Below are 5,731 nucleotides of genomic sequence, written 5' to 3'. Positions count from 1 at the left end.
GTACCTCTGAGGACACTGTGCTGTCAACAACTGGGAAACCCCAAGAAGAAATTGAGTCCCACTGACCTGAGATTGGGCTTCACTGCCTTGAGGAGTTTCTCCTAATGATACTGAAAGACTAAGCATCACTGAAGAGGGAAGTGTGCTGCATCCTTCATGAAGAGGCTTGTAGGCACTTGAGCTAAAAGCATAGTCCAACCCAACCTCAGGACCACAGAACATTATGTATTAGGGCATAAAGACAGTCATAAGACCAAAGCTGACACACTGAAGCTGTCACAGAAGGGTCTAGAAGGGCATACTTTGAAAACAGAATGGCTGTGATGCTTGCAGTTTTGTTTCAACTTGGCTGCACATGATTCTCTGGTTTGGCAGCTAAGTTATTATACAGTCATTCTCTTGATAAAATCAGACACAATATGTCACCTCCGTTATGATATCTGCTTTGAGCAGCCAATCAGTTGAAAGGATATTTCCTTGAAGGGTGTGGTCTGTATGCAATATGTATGAAAGTCTGGTAAATCTCACTTGGTTTTTGTTTCATCTGGAGCCTGCATCTCAACAGTCACTCTCTGACCTCCATTTAGCTTTGAGTCAGCAGCCTGTCATATTGTCTTCCAATCTTAGACATGAGAGCTTCTAAAGCCAGTAGCCTGCCATCTAACTTGCCAATCTTGGGTTTGGCAGCCCCTGTAGCTACATAAGTGAAGAGAAGTCTCCAGCCTGATGTCTACTTCCTGGTTTTGAAATGTGTCAGCTTCTACAAGCATGTGAGGGAGCTCTGGTGGCCTAGTGGTAAAACGTGGTGCTGCAATCCTGAAGGCACAAGATTAGAACCCACCAGATGCTCCACAGAAGCAATTTCCTCCCATACAATTAACTGCCTCTGAAAATCTGCAAGAGGATCAGCTATGGGTCAGTTCCAACTCAATGGTACATAACAAGCATGTGAATTTATAGATATATCTCTATCTAAGCATTTTTACCTAAAATCTTCATTGGTAATACCCAGCTGGTATTACATGTGATTCTAGAGAAACAAAATTATAAGGATGAGTTTTCTAAATTGGTTTGCTGATGACTCTGGCTCCTTTCATAACAAGGGCTTTAATAATCCATGGCATGAGGTGGCGACTTTAATATGCAAAATACAAGTATTTGTAAGAAGTGAAGCACTGGGTGATTATATGCTTGATGCTTTTCTATAGTTATGTCAGAATAAGAATTACAGAGAAACTGGTTGAGTGGCTCATGTGGTACAATGGACTAACTGTCAAAATGGCTTTCTTCACTATCAGCTTTGATTTTTCACCACATGACTGGGTTGCAACATGCAAACAAAGCAAACGTGAATGATTGGTCCATTTTGCCTCTCCACTAGGTTTAAATTGAACAAGTTTAGTATCAAAAGATGGGAATCTCGCTTCCAGCAAGAGAATGCAGCATATGCCCTTCAGGAGCACAGATTTCCTGTGTTCCACAGACCAGGACCTAGACAAGAAGCAGCAACACCAGAGAACCAGCGACCAATGTGAGACAGAGCTGACTTGGAACTGCTATCCCATGGAACAAGAGCCAAGAGCCTTTACCTGCATTGGCTGGAGCACTCAGGTAGAGATGCTATAATTGGAAGGACTAAGAAAGTTTTGTACACTGACATAAGCCACAAGGTTGGAGGTCAAAGACCTACAAGCACACTTGAGAAGTTATCCTGGTTGAGGAATTGAGTCCTGTTGCCAACATGAATTGTAGCCTTTTCAGCTCTAATAAACACCATAACTGTGAGTATAGCTCTGTGAGTTTCTGTGTGGTCATTGCAACGCACTGGAGACCCAGTAGTAGAGAGCCTTGACAGGAATGATTGGTGTTCTAAATGGTCAAAGGAGGTACAGGAGTGTGGGAGACATGTCTGACCTCATCAGATCAATTCTGTACTTGGATATTGTCAATGGGGATAGTTCTCCCTTGTGGAATTAGTAGAAGATACAGCTGTCCCTGTGCCGTGCCATCCCTGCTCTGTTTAGCACTTGCTTATGCTAAAGGAAGATTTAGTAGAAAACCTGTAGGAACTTGCATTGCCAGCTCAAAGGTAACACCTCTCGGGTGATTCAAATCCACCAGCAGCTGTGGGGAGAAAGCTGGGCAGTCTTCTTCATGTGATTTACAGCCTTTGAAAACCCACTGGAGAGTGACCTGAGTCAGTTCTGACTTGACAGCAATAAGTAGAGTTTACTTACACTAAACAAAGGAGTGAAAGAAAAATACAAGCTCCAGAGTTTGGAATCACAGATCAAGCACGGCATGAAAGATGCCAAGGATTCCAAATGTGCCTTGAAAGTATATCTTATTTCTAGTAGTAAGAGAGTCATAACATTGGGCATACATAGAAGCACTTCATCATAAAATGAAAGGCATATATAAGATATCAGGACAAGTAAGTTACTGGAAGAAATGACCCAAATGGCCATCGTCCCTACTACTATCACGTTACCTCTTCTCTTCCAATCTGTTCCTATGACCTAATGGAGAGTTCCCTAGTAGCTGTTAGCTGAAGAATGAAAAACTAAATGCCTGGATTGCAGATGGTTCTGCATGATCGGCTTACACCATGCAGAAGAGTGTAGAGGCTACAGTTCCTTTCTGAAACCTCTCTGAAGTACAGTGGTGAAATCTACTAAAGAGTGTGTGTGTGTGTGTGTGTGTGTGTGTGTGCACATGCACACAGTGACTTCATAAACCATATAACATGGGAGAGCCTAGAAAGCATTGTGCTGAGTGAACTAACTCATAACTCATAAGGGCAAATATGGAATGAGAATATTATTGTAAAAGTAGAAGGATAACCAGAAAGATGTGTATAAAAGTCTAAAAGGGGAAGGGAAAAGGCAAAGAAGATGAATTAAGGTGAAGGATTTGAAAAAGATAGTGTACTGATCGGCATAGAACAACTGTAATTATATAGGATATAGTGCATATAAATGGTTGTAAGAAGCTCAGTATACATGAGAATCGATATGGAACACAATGTATATGAATGAAAAATACAAATTATTGTCAAAAATCAATAAAAATTTAAAAACGTATGCATGCATGTAATATAATATAATATATATGAATGACTATATGTAAACCAATAAATCTTTAATTTTTTAAAAAGTGTGTGTGTGTGTGTGTGTGTGTGTGTGTTTGATAGTGCAAACAAAGAAGGGTCATTTTTTAACTTCAGGCTCCAGTAGGTGGATAAAAAATATTCTAATAACTACTGTACCTGCACTATAGAGTCGAGTCTTCAGACACTGGAGAAAATAGCCAGACTGTAGGGCCTCCGTTGGAAAGACTGGACAGACATCTGAGGGAGTGACTTCAGTTGCGGTGGGCAAGCAGAGGTCAAGGTAGTCAGGATGCTGACCTGTGCCCAAGATGCCTGCCACTAGCCAGAGTCCAGAAAGGACTTCAGTCTCAGAAGCCACAAAGAAGATCCCTAATTGTGACTCAGAGAAAAGACTCATCACTATGCATTAAGCTTCATCAACAAAAGGAAGTGAAAGCTGTAAAAAATGTATGCCTTTCAGCATCATCCTCAGGCATTAAGCCCTAGTCTATCAGCAGAGGGGTCTCTCATAGTGCCACAAGCCCCAGACTGTCCACATCCAGTCTTACTCCTCACTCCTCTGCCATACTGGTCATCCAGCTCAGTTCCAACTTCCCTTCTGCCCTTCAGCCAATCAAACAGGCCCTTCTTCTAATTATTTTACTGTGATAAAACCATATATAACAAACATTCTATAATTCAACATTTTGTGCAACTGTCACTAGTACCTATTACACATTTATTCCAGAATTCATTCAATACCCCCTTGCTAAACGCTCCTTCTCCCTCACACCTCCCATCCCTGATAACACTAATAAGCTTCACTTGTACATATTTAATATCGGTGGTTGTTTTTTAGTACCTCAAGTAGGAAATGACCTCTACGTGATCCTCCAGCAGATTTTCAGAGGCAGTAAATGACACCGGAGGAGAGTGCCCAACCTTCTCCCATGGAACAGCTGGTGGATTCAAACCGCATGCCTTTGGGATTGCAGCACAGCTTCTTACCAGTAGAACCATATACTAATTGTCCTTTTATGTCTGACTTACTTTACTCAGCATTTTTTAATGTTCATATGTGTTTTAGCAACTATCAAGACTTCATTTCTACCTGCAACCAGGAGAAGATGAAGTAGATGAATGGGATCTTCTAAGAATCAAATCCCTGGAGTCTGCCCACGAGTCGCCCCACCCCACCCCCAGGTTCCCTCAGCCCTGCCCAGACCAGCCCGGTCCGGGAGGATGAAGTTTGTGTATAAAGAGGAGCATCTGTTCAAGAAGTGCCGCTCTGAAGGCAAGAAGATCCTAAAGAAATATCCCGACCGGGTCCCGGTGATAGTAGAGAAGGCTCCCAAAGCTCGGATGGGAGATCTGGATAAAAAGAAATATCTGGTGCCTTCTGATCTCACAGTTGGTCAGTTCTACTTCTTGATCCGGAAGCGAATTCATCTCCGAGCTGAAGATGCCTTGTTTTTCCTTGTCAACAATGTCATTCCACCCACCAATGCCACAATGGGTCAGCTGTACCAGGAACACCATGAAGACTTCTTTCTATGCATTGCCTACAGTGATGAAAGTGTCTACAGTCTGTGAAGATGCAGCCCTTGAGGTGGGGGGGAGGCCTCCCATTCTACATAGACAAAGGTGCCCCCCTTCTTTGGCCTCCCCCTTCAGGCTCAACAACTTCCCTTATTGAAGACCTGTACTACTTCATGTTTGAGGGGTTTTCTCCAGCCCCTCCTTACAGGTGGGGTGATGGTGAGAATGGCCCCTAGTACCTCCTTTCTCTTCATTTACCTTTCTCTGTCACCTTCCCTACTCTGCTTCATATTTCTTGGTTGTCAGTCTCACAGCCAGTGATTGTTTTGGTTTCTGTTCCCTTTCTAAGTACACAAAGGGTCCAAACCCCAACAATCCCTTTCTTTACCTTCTCTTTGGGGGTGTATGGAAGGGACTGAATTGTGGAAAAGGGAAGGTTGGAGACACATCAATAAAGAGGAAACCATCAAGCTGGGGGGAAAAAAAAGAATCAAATCCCTATGCACATCCAAAAACTGCTCCAACAGGGTAAAAGGGAAGCCACTGACTGGGAAAAAGTATTTGGTAATGACATGTCAGATAAGGGACTTATATCTAGAATTTATAAAATACTTGAGCACCACAACAAGATAAAGGTAAATAATCCAATTGAAAATTGGGCACAGGATATGAGCAGCCACTTCACCAAAGAAGACATTCAGATGGCCAACAAGCACATGAAGAAATGTTCAAAATCCCTAGCTCTAAGAGAGATGCAAATCAAAAGATCTCTGAAATATCATCTCACCCCCGTCAGAATAGCACAATTTAACAGAACAGCAAGCAACAAATGCTGCTAAGGTTGTGGGGAAACGGGAACCCTTATTTACTGTTGGTGGGAGTGTAAAATGGTGCAACCACTGTGGAAGGTGGTATGGCGCTTTCTCTAAAAGCTACAAACAGAGATACCATTTGACCCAGCAATTCCACTACTGGGAATATACTCCAAAGAGACCATAACTGACATCCAAGCAGATATAGCGCACCCATGTTTAGTGCAGCTTTGTTCACAGTAGCAAGGAGTTGGAAACAACCTAAGTGCCCATCAACAAATGAATGGAT

At 42.5% G+C, this 5,731-nt stretch overlaps 1 pseudogene; it reads left to right on the top strand.

Moving 5' to 3' along the window:
- The first annotated feature begins 4,333 nt into the window (after nt 1–4,333).
- On the top strand, nt 4,334–4,684 carry LOC102843041 (annotated as a pseudogene).
- The last annotated feature ends 1,047 nt before the right edge of the window (nt 4,685–5,731 follow it).

Source organism: Elephantulus edwardii, unplaced genomic scaffold (genome assembly GCF_000299155.1).
Source record: "Elephantulus edwardii isolate Elephantulus edwardi_28Jun2011 unplaced genomic scaffold, EleEdw1.0 scaffold00161, whole genome shotgun sequence".
In the NCBI taxonomy this organism is placed as follows: Eukaryota; Metazoa; Chordata; class Mammalia; order Macroscelidea; family Macroscelididae; genus Elephantulus; species Elephantulus edwardii.
This window is presented reverse-complemented; position numbering and strand designations above follow the sequence as displayed.